This window comes from Hylobates moloch, unplaced genomic scaffold (assembly GCF_009828535.3).
Source record: "Hylobates moloch isolate HMO894 unplaced genomic scaffold, HMol_V3 SCAFFOLD_23, whole genome shotgun sequence".
Classification (NCBI taxonomy): Eukaryota; Metazoa; Chordata; class Mammalia; order Primates; family Hylobatidae; genus Hylobates; species Hylobates moloch.
In genome coordinates, this window is record NW_026652298.1 from 6,590,065 (window position 1) to 6,606,247 (window position 16,183).

At 46.2% G+C, this 16,183-nt stretch overlaps 1 pseudogene; it reads left to right on the forward strand.

The window, feature by feature from the left end:
* LOC116462706 (RNA ligase 1-like) overlaps nt 1-10,712 on the forward strand; it is a 134,848-nt pseudogene extending 124,136 nt beyond the window's left edge.
* Nucleotides 10,713-16,183: the final 5,471 nt, after the last annotated feature.

Sequence of the window (16,183 nt, forward strand, 5' to 3'; positions counted from 1 at the left end):
ATTATCATTAATCCTATTTTATGCTTGAGAAAACTGAAGTTCAGAATAGTTAAGTGAACTTTTTCAAGGACACACAGCTAGAAAGCAAGCGAGGATTTTGAATCCAAGCATGGATCTGTGCTCTTGACTTTTCAATGAACCACACTTACCTTTCTTGTCCTCTCCCCTCCTCTTCTGTGCCTCTGCAGCTGAGAGGTGACAGCATGCTGGCAGTCCTCACAGCCCTCGCTTGCTCTCAGCACCTCCTCTGCCTGGGCTCCCACTTTGGCGGCACTTGAGGAGCCCTTCAGCCCACCGCTGCACTGTGGGAGCTCCTTTCTGGGCTGGCCAAGGAGGGAGCCGGCTCCCTCAGCTTGCAGGGAGTGTGGAGGGAGAGGCACGAGCGGGAACCGGGGCTGCGCGCGGCGCTTGCGGGCCGGCTGGAGTTCCGGGTGGGCATGGGCTTGGCGGGCCCCCTCACTCAGAGCAGCCGGCGGGCCCTGCCGGCCCTGGGCAGTGAGGGGCTTAGCACCCAGGCCCGCGGCTGCGGAGGGTGTACTGGGTCCCCCAACGGTGCCGACCCACCGGCGCTGCGCTCGATTTCTCACCGGGCCTTAGCTGCCTTCCCACGGAGCAGGGCTCGGGACCTGCAGCCCGCCATGCCTGAGCCTCCCACCCCCTCCATGGGCTCCTGTGCGGCCGGAGCCTCCCCGACGAGGGCCACCCCCTGCTCCACAGCCCCCAGTCCCATCGACCACCCAAGGGCTGAAGAGTGCGAGCGCACGGCGCGGGACTGGCAGGCAGCTCCACCTGCGGCCCCGGTGCAGGATCCACTGAGTGAAGCCAGCTGGGCTCCTGAGTCTGGTGGAGATGTGGAGAACCTTTATGTCTAGCTCAGAGATTGTAAACACACCAATCAGCACCCTGTGTCTAGCTCAGGGTCTGTGAATGCAACAATCGACACTCTGTATCTAGCTGCTCTGGTGGGGCCTTGGAGAACCTATGTGTCCATACTCTGTATCTAACTGATCTGATGGGGACGTGGAGGACTTTTATGTCTAGCTCAGGGATGGTAAACGAACCAATCAGCGCCTGTCAAAACAGACCACTGGGCTCTAACCATCAGCAGGACATGGGTGGGGGCCAGATAAGAGAATAAAAGCAGGCTGCCTGTTCCAGCAGCGGCAACCCGCTCAGGTCCTCTTCCACACTGTGGAAGCTTTGTTCTTTCGCTCTTTGCAAGAAATCTTGCTACTGCTCACTCTTTGGGTCCATGCTGCTTTTATGAGCTGTAACACTCACCGCGAAGGTCTGCAGCTTCACTCCTGAAGCCAGCGAGACCACTAGCCCACCGGAAGGAAGAAACTCCCAACACATCCCAACATCAGAAGGAATGAACAACTCCAGACGCGCCACCTTAAGAGCTGTAACACTCACCGTGAGGATCCGCGGCTTCATTCTTGAAGTCAGTGAGACCAAGAATCCACCAATTCCGGACACACAGCCTCCCGTCCTGACCTGCAAAACTTCCCTGCTTGCTGGCAGCCTAAGGAGCCACCTTCCAGTTCTCTTGAATGTTACTGCTCACAGTCAAAAGCAAACAAAAGTGTCTGCCGGGCGCGGTGGCTCACGCTTGTAATCCCAGCACTTTGGGAGGCCGAGGCTGGCGGATCACGAGGTCAGGAGATGGAGACCACGGTGAAACCCCGTCTCTACTAAAAATACAAAAAATTAGCCGGGCGTGGTGGCGGGCGCCTGTAGTCCCAGCTACTCGCAGAGGCTGAGGTAGGAGAATGGCGTGAACCCGGGAGGAGGAGCTTGCAGTGAGCCGAGATTGCAACACTGCACTCCAGCCTGGGCGACAGAGCGAGACTCCGTCTAAAAAAAAAAAGTGTCAGCCAGTATCTTGGTTGTCCACCTGCTTGACATAGATGTGCCTCACTCTTATTTTTATCGAGCACATTTAGGGGTTCGCTTCAGCTTTTTCTTTCTCCCTCATGGAAGATGTTTGGTCTGGATGCTTCTAGTAACAAACAGAAACCCAAACCTTCACGGCAAAGAGCTGCTGAAGAAAACTGAGGTGAGGGCCAGGCGCGGTGGCTCATGCCTGTAGTCCCAAACTTTCGGGAGGCCAAGGTAGGCGGATCATGAGGTCAGGAGTTCAAGACCAGCCTGGCCAACATGGTGAATGTTAGGTAACAGGAGCACCCTAATGGCGCTGGTTCCGGGTTCTTCTTCCTCCCCAACACAGGCCCGCCAAAAAGGAGCCAACCAGAGGTCACGCCTTCCCGCCTCGGCCTAGGCACAGCCCCTCAGCCAACCAGCAACCCCCACGTAACGTCTCCGGGCATAAAAGATGGAGGCTGCAGAGCTCTCTCTCTTCCCTTCCGCCTCGGCTCTCCCTCAGACTCCTCCAATAAAGATCTCTTGACTGCAACAGGTGTGGCGTGGTCTTAGTCTGAGCCTACAGAGCCACTCTTTCAGTGAAACCCCATCTCTACTAAAGATACAACAAATTAGCCGGACATGGTGGCATACAGCTGTAATCCCAGCTACTCGGGAGGCTGAAGCAGGAGAATCTCTTGAACCTGGGAGGTGGAGGTTGCAGTGAGCCAAGGTCACGCCATTGCACTCTAGCCTGGGTGACAGGGCGAGACTCCGTCTCAAAAAAAAATAAAAAAAAGAAAATTGAGGTGAGAGCAAACAGCACAAAAGCGAGACCAATCTTCAAATCTTTGCTGGCACAAAGTTAATTTATTGAAATAATGGCTAGCACACCAAATTATGTATGTATGTATTTATTTATTTAATACTTACTTACAGAGACAGGGTCTTGCTGTGTTGCCCATACTGGCCTCAACCTTCTGGGCTTAAGTGATCCTCCCACCTCAGCCTCCCGAGTAGCTGGAACTGTAGGCGTGTGCCACCACGCCTGGCTCACCAGGTTATTTAATGTAGCTGAAATAGTAATAAACTTCATTTTAAATTAATAACATTAATTTATGTTCTGTTACAATTCAGTAATTACTACCTATTTTCCCACCCTACGCAATCATTTTTTCTTCCCTTTTATTCCTTCATGGAATTTATATTACAAAATAAACATAATTAACATGGATTTGACAAATACCTTCTGTTGTCTGTATGAACAGCCATAAATTTACAAGAAAATACTAATTAATTGATATGAAACCCTTTCTGGGTTGGGTTTCCCAGAAATGGACTCTAACAGAAGTTAACACCCAAGGCCTTTATTAGGCAGTGCTCTTAGGATCAACACATGAGGAAGGAGGGGAGGAAGCAGCAGGACTAGGAAGAAGTCTAGCTCCCATGCTGGCTCAGCAAAGACCTCAGGACCACAAAGTGTTGTCCTTCAGGTTGATGGCTCTTCAGAATTGCTCAGAGTTGGGGATAGGAAGCCAAGCCTTTATACTCCCACAGGCCAGCCCTGAAAGGACAGGTGATCTTAGATCAATCAGTGTTCTTCAAGTCCAGGGGATCACCAAAGACAGCTGAGTGCTGTCTTCCTGCAGCATTCCTGGGAGGTAGGGGAATAAGTTTTTCATTCCTACTAGGGGGTCTAGGTGGTGCGTGACACAGTCCACCACAGAAACAAGTTAATTGTAATTCATTTTGTTTCCAAACTGTAAGAAAAGTTACACCACTGCATCTCCCAAGCCACAGCACATTTCATCATTTCAGTCAAAGTATCAGTCATTTTGTCAGCCAATCTTGAATTATCCTGAGACTATGGCAGAAGCTAAGGTCATAGATGAGGCTCATCCCTAAGCTGAAAGGAAGCATGCAGTGGGTGCTCCTGTCCACATATCAGAACCCAAGGATACCAAGGGCCAGCTGAGGGTTTGGGTATCAGTGGGGGTTTCGGGAACCAATCACCCACAGATCCAAAGGGATGACTGGGTTTACAACTAAGTGTCATGCAAGGCTGCTGCACAAAGAGCAACAGAACAGGCAAGGCAAAGTGCATCTGAAGAACAGAAGTGAAGAAGGTCCTGTTTGCTAGGATCCCCACAACAAAGTACCATAGACTGGGCCATTTAAACAACAGAATTCTTGCGGCCATGCCTGAAATCAAGATATTGGCAGGATCTGTTTCTTCTGAGGCCTCTCTCCTGGACTGTAGATGGCCATCTTCTCCCTGGGTCTTTCCATGGTCTTCTTTCTGTATCAGTCTGTGTCCAGATCTCCTCTTCTTCTAAAGACACCAGTCATATTGGATTAGGGCCCACCCTCATGACCTCATTTTAACATAATTACCGCTTTCAATTTCCTATCTATCTCCACATAGAGTCGCATTCTGAGGTACTGGGGTTTAGAACTTCAACACATGAATTGTGTTGAAGGGAATACAATTCAGCCCACAGACGGGGCTTTGAACTGGGCTTCTTCAAAAGGTGACTCAATTTTGACAGGCAGAAATGAGAGTGCAGAAGGGCATTCCCAAGGAGGGAAGAGGAAGCAAGCCCTGAGAGGAATGCGAGGGTACAGACAGGAATAGATTACATTCTGCCCCTGGGAGCTCTGTCACGAAAGAATGCAGAGTGACTAAGTCCAGTTGGGCTGTGGGTGGACTGTAGAGGAGAAGAAGGTGAAAGGCACGACACAGGCCTAATAATGGAGGTGTTAGATGACTTTGTGTAACAGTCCATAAAGCCGCGCCTAAAAGATATGTCACAATCTATTATTTCTTATAAATAAATGTAATTTCTTCTTCAAGTCCTATCCTCCTGCATTGATAGAAAATGAACCTCAGGCTGGGCACAGTGGCTTATGCCTTGTAATCCCAGCACTTTGGGAGGTCAAGGCAGGCAGATCACCTGAGGCCGGGAGTTCGAGACCAGCCTGGCTAACATGGCAAAACCCCGTCTCTACTAAAAATACAAAAATTAGTAGCCACGCTTTGGTGATGCATGCCTATAGTAGTCCCAACTACTTGGGAGGCTGAGGCACAAGAATTGCTTGAACCCAGGAGGCAGAGGTTGCAGTGAGCCGAAATCGTGCCACTGCACTCCAGCCTGGGTAACAGAAAAAAAAAAGTGTCCAAAAAAAAAGAACCTCAGTCATTGTTTAGGCCCCACCTAGGGATGTGCCATCAAAGGAAACTCACAGAGTCAGAGCAGCAGGGATGGGGTAGAGTCCTATGGTCATTGACCATCTCTGCACACAGGCTACAGTGGAGTCAGCCCTTGTTCCTGTCCGTATAGCTCCTTCCAGTCTCGTGGCACTGTACAGTCATGTCACACTCAGGCTACCAAGGTTTTTTTGGGGGGTTTTTTGTTTTGTTTGTTTGTTTTTGAGATGAGGTCTCACTCTATCATTCAGGCTGGAATGCAGTGACACAAAATCGGCTCACTGCAACCTCTGCCTCCTGGGCTCAAGGGAACCTCCTGCTTCAGCCTCCTGACTACAGGTCCATGCCACCATGTCCGGATAACTATTGCATTTTTTGTAGAGATGGAGTTTCACCATGTTGCTCAGGCTGGTCTTGAACTCTTGGACTCAAGCAATCTACCCGCTTCGGCCCCACAAAGTGCTGGGATTACAGACGTGAGTCACTGTGCCTGGCCTGAATTCAGTTTTAGATGATCCCAATTTTGTTGGCAGTAACGAGTCCGAGTACTCAGGGGCCAGTCCAGTATATGCCTTCTTGCCTGCATTAGGCTTTATCAAGGTACACACCATGTCAATAGCATAAAGTTTTTCTCAAAGACTGCCTGATCTGAGGCTTGTTGGTCTTGGCATCTACAGTTAAAACCAGTGTGTTGTTTTCTCCATCTTCTTTGAGGTCAAGGGGAACTTAATGATGGCACTGTGGTTTCACTTGTTCCTCCTGAAAACACATTTTCTGGGGCCCTTTGGAGTCTCAGTGTGCTACACCCCTGGAGGGTGACTCATGGGCCTTCCTCAGGAGGCTGTGGCTGCCTTGTAGTGTGGCTGTCTTGGCCTTCAAAGCCTTTGTTCTTGCCCTGATGTTGTGATGGGCAGGAGGCTCCTCCTTGCCTTTGATATCATCTTTGTATAAAGGTCTTAACTCATTTAACTCACATTTATGATGCATGAAAGATCCTTGCCACGTTTATAGGAAATTTTCAGTGGGACGGGTGCAGTCTGATGCTGTAATCCTAACACTTTGGGAGGCTGAGAAGGGAGGATTGCATGAGGCCAGGAGTTTGAGACTGACAGTGAGACCCTGTCTCTAAAATAATTTTTATTTTTTAAATTAGCTGGGTGTTGATGTGTGCCTGTAGTCCCAGCTACTCAGGAGGCTGAGGTGGGAGGATCCCTTGAGCCAGGTATTAGAGGCTGCAGTGAGCTATGATCATGCCACTGCACTCCTGCTCGGGCAATAGTGCAAGACCCTGTCTCAAAAAACAAAACAAAAAGAAATGTGCAGTGAGACAGAGAGATGCTACCTGAGGAAAGGACACACAAAATTGCAGAACTTTGCTGTATTCACCACAATCCAGAGTTGAGTCTTCAGGTCCAAAAACTCCACCTTTCTTCATTGTCCATGAAATGTACACTGGCCAAAGAAAGGATCTGTACAGTGCAGATAGGCATGCCTCTCTTTCATAGATGATTGTATATTTCTTTCATAGCTAGGTGCACTGTCTTTTTATAACTTGATGACAATAGATATTAAAACCGGTATCCAAGGTGTTAATTTACAATGAGAAATATAGCTGCCAAATAGGCAGAGCACGGTGGATCACACCTGTAATCCCAGCACTTTGGGAGGCCAAGGCAGATCACCTGAGGTCAGGAGTTTGAGACCAGTCTGGCCCACAGGGTGAAACCCTGTCTCTACTGAAAATACAAAAATTGTCTGGGTGTGGTGGCATGCGCCTGTAGTCCCAGCTACTCAGGAGGCTGAGGCAGGAGAATCGCTTGAACCCAGGAGAAGGAGGTTGCAGTGAGCCAAGATTGTGCCACTGCACTCCAGCCTGGGCAACAGAATGAGACTCCATCTCAAAAAATAAAAAAATTTTTAAAAAAGAGAAATCTAACTGCCAAATGGAGAAGTCATTAATATTGTCTAGTCAGAGTATTCTGTATCTTGAAAAAATACGTACATGGGTAAAATCAGAAGTTAACTAAATGTGGAATTAGAACAAACAAAATTAGATGGTTTTATTATTTTTTAATTTGTTTTTTATTAAATTAGGCAGCCCTCAGAACCAGGACAGGTTCAGAGAGCTCCCTCAATGGTTTTAATATCTATTGTCATCAAGTTATAAAAAGACAGTGCACCTAGCTATGACAGAAAGATACACTCATCTATGAAAGACAGGCATGCCTATCTGCACTGTACAGATCCTTTCTGTGGCTACTGTACTGCTCAGATATGGAGTCATCATGGTACCAACTTCGTTTGTTTTCTTTTTCTTTTCTTTTCTTTTTTTTTTTTTTTTTTTTTTTTTTTTTTTTTTTTTTTTTTTTTTTGGAGACTGGGTCTCTGTCACCCAAGCTGGAGTGCAGCATCATGATCATGGCTCATTGCAACCTCAAACTCCCGGACTCAAGCCATCCTCCCACCTCAGCCTCCCAAGTAGCTAGGACTACAGGTACACATCACTATGCCCGGCTAATATTTTTTAATTAAAAATTAAAATATTTCAAAAAAATTTTAAAGAGCAATCAAGGTGGGAGCAATCAAGCCTCCCAAGGTGCTGGGATTACAGGTGTGAGCCACTGTGCCTGGCTCCTACTTTAGTATTTAGGGAAGCAAAGATGTCCACATCCTAATCCCCAAAACCTATGAATATGTTAGGTTCTGTGTATGGGATGTTTTTTTACACCAAGCAATTCTCCAACATCAGCTGGATGTCAAACATTTCAATTAATTGAGACACAAACTACATGGAGTTAGCTTGCTTCAGACTTAAGGGTTCAGTCCCACAAGACTGTCCCCACTTCATACTGCATTTGCAAGTCTGATGCCATATCCATAATTCTGGCTGATGTAACTCAGGGGTTCCCATGACCCCTTCTTTAGGTCTGATATTAATAATTTGCTAGAATGGCTCACAGAACTCAGAAAAACTTTTCCTACATTTACTGGTTTATTATAAAGCACACAACTCAGGAAGAGTCAGATGGAAGAGGTGCATAGGCCACGGTATTGGGCAGGGGTTTGTATGGAGCTTCCAAACCCTCTCCAGGAGTATGACCCTCCCAGTAAGTGAATGTGTTCATCAACTTGGAAGCTCTTTGAATCTTGTTGTTCAGGAGTTTATATAAAGCTCAATCCTCAATCCCCCTTTCCCTCCCAGAAGGTTGGTGAATAGGGCTGAAACTTCCAACCCTCTAAACACTTGTTTTTTCTGGTGACCAGCCCCCACATCAACTCACCTCATTAGCATAAACTCAGGTGTGATCAAAGGGAGCTCATATCGAAATTGTGTCACTGAACTCCAGCCTGGGTGACAGAGCGAGATAAAAAAAATAAAAAAAATAGAAAAACCAGAAAGGGGATAGAGGCTTACAGTTGCTGCTGCAGGGGCTTTCACCCTGCCTGGACCAGGTGCCATTGCACCCTTGGCTGGGCTCAATGGCTTACGCCTGTAATCCCAACACTTTGGGAGGCCAAGGCAGGCGGATCACCTGAGGTCAGGAGTTTGAGACCAGCCTGGCCAACATGGCAAAACCCCGTTTCTACTAAAAATACAAAAAGTAGCTGGGCATGGTGGCATGCACCTGTAATCCCAGCTACTTGGGAGGCTGAGACAGGAGAATTGCTTGAGCCCAGGAGGCGGAGGTTGCAGTGAGCTGAGATCGCACCACTGCACTCCAGCCTGAGTGACAGAGCAAGACTCTGTCTCAAAACAAATACAAAAAAAAAAAAGTGCACCCTACACTCACCCTGCTTGTTGGGCTCACTAAGAGGTGCCTGGGCTCCATGCAGCAAAAAATACCATGTGTTTTTCGATGGAGGTGAAAGAGGAGCCTTCTGCCAAAAGGGAGCAGCAGATTAGCCATACCTGTGGGCTCAACTAGACAGAAAACCCAAAAAACAAGCCGAAAAAAATTTTAAATTTTCTACATTCAAAAGAAAACACAAAAGGAGTTTTTGGGAAAACCTTGAGGAGGACTTCAAACAGGTTCCAGAGTGCTAGATACCAGCAAAGGCAACAGAACAATTAAATGGGAATCCAGCACCTGATGAAAATGTACACATTCTTGGTTGAGTACCAATAGAAAAAAACAACAGTACTGCTGGCATTCCTCTGTAGTTCATTATGAATTTGAAATTGCTCTGGTACTAAAGCGTCATCCTGATGAACCTGGGCTTTTGGAAATCAGTGTAGTGCCACTAATTTTAGAACAAACACTGGAGCTTATAGGAACAAATATCAATGGAAACCCATGTGGGTTAGGAAGCAAGAAGCATCCATTACATCTTCTTATACCACATGTACATGGAGCATTCCAAATAAGAAATCTACCCATGGCCAGGCGCAGTGGTTCAAGCCTGTAATCCCAGCACTCTGGGAGGCCGAGGCGGGCGGATCATGAGGTCAGGAGATCAAGACCGTCCTGGCTAACATGGTGAAACCCCGTCTCTACTAAAAATACAAAAATTAGCCGGGCGCGGTGGCGGGCGCCTGTAGTCCCAGCTGCTCGGGAGTCTGAGGCAGGAGAATGGAGTGAACCCCGGAGGTGGAGCTTGCAGTGAGCCGAGATCGCGCCACTGCACTCCAGCCTGGGCAACAGAGTGAGACTCTGTCTCAAAAACAAAAACAAAAACAAAAACAAACAAACAAAAAAAGAAATCTACCCATTTGGGGCCGGGCGTGGTGGCTCACGTCTGTAATCCCAGCACTTTGGGAGGCTGAGGCGGGTGGATCACGAGGTCAGGAGTTAGAGACCAGACTGGCCAACATGGTGAAACACCTTCCCTACTAAAAATACAAAAATTAGCCTGGCGTGGTGGTGGGCACCTATAGTCCCAGCTACTCGAGAGGCTGAGGCAGGAGAATCACTTGAACCTGGAAGGCAGAGGCTGCAGTGAGCCGAGATCGTGCCACTGCACTCCAGCTTGGGTAACAGAGTGAAACTCTGTCTAAAAAATAAAAATAAAAAGAAAGAAAGAAAGAAAGAAATCTACCTGTTTGGAAATACAATGGTCTCTTGTCCTGCTTCAAAGGTCGCAAAGAGGGTAAAATTAAAGGAATAGTATGGCATTGCAGTGATGGTTGTTAGATTAAGGTCCATCACCATCGTCTTGGTTAATGCTGGCCCATCCCAGATACTTACATTAACTCAAAACCAGTTATAGGTCAGGTTTGGTGGCTCGTGCCTGTAATCCCAGCACACTGGGAGGCCGAGGTGGGCGGATCACTTCAGGTCAGGAGTTCGAGACCAGCCTGGCCAACATGGTGAAACCCTATCTCTACTAAACAGAAAATTAGCCGGGCATAGTGGGAGGCGCCTGTAATACCAGCCACTTGAGAGGCTGAGGCACAAGAATCCCTTTAACCCTGGCAGAGGTTGCAGTGAACCAAGATTGTGCTACTGCACTCCAGCCTGGGTGACAGAGCGAGACTCTGTCTCAAAAACAACAACAACAACAACAAAAATCAAGCTCCAGTTATTATCAACATGAACCTGACCAAATGTGATTCTGCCTTTGATATTAAGTGTTTGTTTAATCATTTTTCAAAAATAGATAGAAATAGGGTAGACTCAAATATATAATATTTGATGTATAAAATGCAAATAAAATTAAGATTAGTTTTATTGTCGTTACATTCTAAAAAACAAAAAAACAAATGGGGCTCATACTGAATAACAAAAGAAACTCCCATCACTCAGGAAATGCCAGATGTTTCAGGAGCTCCATGACAGAAACTATGGACAAATATATTTCTTATTATATCACACTGTGAAAAGGGAGACTTAAATATAGCAGATAGTGTTAAGGTTGCTAATCAGCTGACTTTAAAACAGAGATTTTCCTGGATTATCTGGGGGGAATCCAAAGTAATCACAGGATTCTTAAATGTGGAAGAAAGAAGTAGGAGTTTCACTGTCAGTGTCATAGTGATATGGTGATGCAAGAAAAACTTATAAAGAATGGGGCCACAAGCCAAGGAATGCAGGCAGCCTATAGAAGCTAGAAAAGGCAAAGAAATGGATTCTCTCTGGATCCTCCAGAGGGAATGCCGCACTACCGAACACCTTGATTTTAGCTGAGTGAGTCTCATCTTGGACTTCTGACTTCCAGAAGTGTTACATGATAAATCATTGTTGTTTCTTTTTTTTTTTTTTTTTTTGAGACAGAGTTTTTCTGTCACCCAGGCTATAGTGCAGCAGCGTGATCTCGGCTGACTGCAAGCTCTGCCTTCCAGGTTCATGCCATTCTCCTGCCTCAGCCTCCCGAGTAGCTGGGACTACAGGTGCCCGCCACCATGCCCAGCTAATTTTTTGTATTTTTAGTAAAGACGGGGTTTCACCATGTTAGCCAGGATAGTCTCAATCTCCTGACCTTGTGATCCACCCACCTCAGCCTCCCAAAGTGCTGGGATTACAGGCGTGAAGCCACCGTGCCTGGCAAATCATTGTTGTTTCAAGCCACTAAATGTACAGTAATTTGTTACGGAAGCCACAAAAGCTCTTTGTGAATTTAACTTTTATACAGGTGATACAAACCATTTTGTATATGTATTTTGTTTGTTTGTTCGTTTTAATTTTTGTAGCAATGGAGTCTCACTATATTGGCCAGGCTGGTCTTGAACTCCTAGCTTCAAGTGATCCTCCTGCCTTGGCCTCTCAAAGTGCTGGGATTACAGGCATGAGCCACCATGCCTGGCCATTATGTGTTCCTTTGTTTGTTTGTTTGTTTTTGAGACAGGATCTTGCTCTGTTACCTAGGCTAGAGTGCAATAGTATGATCATGGCTCACTGCACCCTCCACCTCCCTGGGCTTCAGTGATCCTCCCACCTCAGCCTCCCAAGCAGCTGAGACTACAGGCACACACCACCATGTTCAGCTAAATTTTTTTTCCTGTTGTTGTTGTTGTGGAGTAAGGATCTCACTATGAACTCCTAGGCTCAAGCAATTCTTCCACCTAGGCCTCACAAAGTGCTGGGATTACAGGCATGAGTTGCTGTGGCTGGCCTCATTCTCTATATGTGTATTAGTCCGTTTTTATGCTGCTAATAAAGACATAGCTGAGACTGGGCAATTTACAAAAAAGAAAGAGGTTTAATTGGACTTACAGTTCCACATGGCTAGGGAAGTCTCACAATCACAGCGGAAGGCAAGGAGGAACAAGTCACATCTTACACGGATGGCAGCAGGCAAAGAGAGCTGCGGGAAAACTCCCCCTTACAATAATCATCAGATCTGGTGAGACTTACTCACTATCACAAGAACAGTATGGGAAAGACCTGCCCCCATGATTCAATTACCTCTCCACCCTGTCCCTCCCACAACACATGGGAATTCAAGATGAGATTTGGGTGGGGACACAGCCCAACCGTATCAATATGTTAAAGTTTTCTTCAGAAAAATAGACAGCACAATTATGCAGCAATAGCATTAAGTGCCTAACACAATGCCTAAGTGCTCAAAAAAGATGCATTTTCCTTCCTGTATTTATTTTTTCCACAAGTACTAATTGCATGCCTACTACGTTCCCAGCACCACTCAAGGCACTAGGGAGAGATCTCTTCCCTCATAGAACTTGTGTCCTTTTTTTTCTTTTTTTTTTTGTTTTTTTGAGATGGGGTCTTGCTTGTCACCATGCTAGAGTGCAGTGGCACGATCTCGGCTCACTGCAACCTCCGCCTCCTGGGTTCAAGTAATTCTTCTGCCTCAGCCTCCTGAGTAGCTGGGACTACAGGCGTGCGCCACCATGCCCAGTTAATTTTTGTATTTTTAGTAGAGACAAGGTTTCACCATGTTGGCCAGGATGGTCTCGATCTCTTGACCTCGTGATCCGCCTGCCTCAGCCTCCCAAAGTGCTGGGATTACAGTAGGCATAAGTGCATTCTTGGCATTTAGCAAGTAAGACAGAAATTATAATTTAATTTGGCCAGCATAGGTTGGATTTAAGAAAAAAACTTTTTATTATGACAATTTCAAACATACAGAAAAGGAGGGAGAGTATAAAATGAACCACCATGTGCCCGTCACTCAACTTCTATAATTATCAACATTTTACTGATCTTTGCACAGGACCTTTTTTTTTTTTTTTGAGATGGAGTTTCACTCTTTGTGCCCAGGCCGGAGTGCAATGGCATGATCTCAGCTCACTGCAACCTCTGCCCCCCAGGTTCAAACATTTCTCCTGCCTCAGCCTCCCAACTAGTAGCTGGGATTACAGGCAACTGGCTAATTTTTTTTTTTTTTTTTTTTTTTTTTTGAGACAGAGTCTCACTCTGTCATCAGGCTGGAGGGCAGTGGCATGATCTTGACTCACTGCAACCTCCGCCTCCTGGTTTAAGTGATTCTCCTGCCTCAGCCTCCTGAGTAGCTGGGACTACAGGTGTGCACCACCACACCCAGCTAATTTTTGTATTTTTAGCAGAGATAGGGTTTCACCATGTTGGCCACGATGGCCTCGATCTCTTGACCTTGTGATCTGCCTGCCCCAGCCTCCCAAAGTGCTGGGATTACAGGCGTGAGCCACTGCGCCTAGCCTAATTTTGTATTTTTAGTAGAGATGGGATTTCTCCATGTTGGTAAGGCTGGTCTCAAACTCCCAACCTCAGGTGATCCGCCCATCTTGGCCTCCCAAAGTGCTGGGATCACAGGTGTGAGCCACTATGCCCGCTGTACAGGCTATTTTAAATATTTATATTAGTTATCAATAATTAAGTGTAAGGAATTTTAAAGAAATTTCATATAAAAAATTTCAGAGCATTTGACAGCACTGGACCCACATTTCCACACAGCAACAATTAGCTATACCTAAGAACCTTCTGACACTAGCTAGATGGGCTAATGTATATATCTGATTACCATATTACTGACCTCCCAATTGTCTCTCCTGTACCAAAGTCTAGTGACAGACACTATTGTTAAATAAACTTTTTTTTTAGCTACCACACTTGGCTATTTTTAATTTTTGTTTGTTTGTTTTTGTTTTTGTAGAGAAGAGGTCTCACTATGTTTCCCAGGCTGGTCTCAAACTCCTGAGCTCAAGCCATCTTCCTGCCTCCACCTCCTAAAGTGCTAGGATTACAGGTGTGAGCCACTGACTCAGCAGATATTGCTGTTATTGTTTGTCTGTTGGTTTGAGACCGAGTCTCACTCTGTTGCGCAGGCTGGAGTTCAGTGGCACAATCTCAGCTCACTGCAACCTCTGCTTCTAGGGCTCAAGCAATCTTCCCACCTCACCTTCCCAAGTAGCTGGGACTACCGGCTCACGCCACCACGCCTGGCTGATTTTCATAATTTTTTGTAGAGACAAGATTTCACAGGTTGCCTGGGCTGTTCTCAAACTACATCACTCAAGCAATCCACCTGCCTCAGTCACCCAAAGTGCTGGAATTACAGGTGTGAGCCAGCCTGTTATTGCTGTTGTTATTGTTTTGAAACAGTCTCACTCTGCTACCCAGGCTGGAGTGCAATGGTGCAATCTTGGCTCACTGCAACCTCCACCTCCCGGGTTCAAGCGATTCTCCTGCCTCAGCCTCCCAAGTAGCTGGGATCACAGGCACCTACCACCACACCCAGCTAATTTTTGTATTTTTAGTAGAGATGGGGTTTCAATATGTTGGCCAGGCTGGCCTCGAACTCCTGACCTCAGGCGATCCACCCGCCTGGGCCTCCCAAAGTGCTGGGATTACGGGTGTGAGCCACTGTGCCCAGCCTCATTCATTACATTTTGAATGTAACTAATTTCATTTCTCCTTAGCTTTAATTTGGGGAATACCTTGCTGTGATCCTCAAGCACATGTGATTTTCCCTTCACTAATCTTATTTTATCAGTTCTTTTTATTTTAGTTTAGTTTTTAACCACATGCTTTCACTTTGATTTTCCTATCCTTAAAGAAAGACAGAGAGAAAATTTTCAAAGCCATACTCAAGTTTTACAATTTCAGTGATACCTACTTGGCTAAACTTATTACTTTTCTATATTTTAAAATTATACACACAGTTGCTTCTTCTGGATGCAAAGTTAAATGCCGCAATGGGTAACAGAAGCCATGAGCTAATAGAGCTGTGATGTGTTTTTGTGTTTTTTGTTTGTTTTTCGAGATGGAGTCTTGCTCTGTCAGCAGGCTGGAGGGTAGTAGCCCGATCTCTGCTCACTGCAACCTCCACCTTCTGGGTTCAAGGGATTCCCCTGCCTTAGCCTCCCGAGTAGCTGAGACTACAGGTGTGCGCCAGCATGCCCAGCTAATTTTTTTATATTTTAGTAGAGATGGGGTTTCCCTATGTTGGCCAGGATGGTCTCGATCTCCTGACCTTGTGATCTGCCCGCCTCGGCCTCCCGAAGTGCTGGGATTACAGGTGTGAGCCACTGCATGTGATGTGCTTTTGATTGTCATTTTTCCTTTGAAAAAATATTTCTGTGGTATCTATTCTGTGCAAGGCACAGATAAATACAACCCACATAGCACCTAGACAAAGAGATAACGATTTTAAGCACAACAGGAGCCTAAGAACAATAGAATAAAGCAACAAAATTAGAAGAGCACTGCTTTTGGATCTCATGAGAGACCACAGAGTTGTTACTTTTAATTGTTATAACAAAGGCATACAAATTTCTTTGGTTGCCAAAATTGGTCTTCAGAACTAAATTCCATTTCTGGGAGGACCTCAAGTGGTCCTGTTTTCCCTTGGAAAAAGCCCTAGGAAATGCTCAACATATCATCATATCACTTGCATTCAAGGTTGGATTCAAATGAAGGTCTTGGAGGCCCCAAGAATCTTGCCTAGGTCAATTCTCCCTCAGGAAATTCCCCCTCAGGTCAGTCCATAAAGTCATTATTAGTGTCCTGACTTAAGGCAGAAACCAATTCCTTGAACAAGGTGGGCACAGAAGGAAGAAAACTTCTGGGAGAGAGTGGCTTTAATTTCAACCAACCAAGGGGAGAAAGATGCTTTGGAATGTTTTAGGCTGGCTAGTGATACTCCCCAGTAGAAAATAAACCAGCTGGGTGTAGTGGCTCATGCCTGTACTTCCAATGCTTTGAGAGGCAGAGACAGGATGCCCTTTTGAGGCCA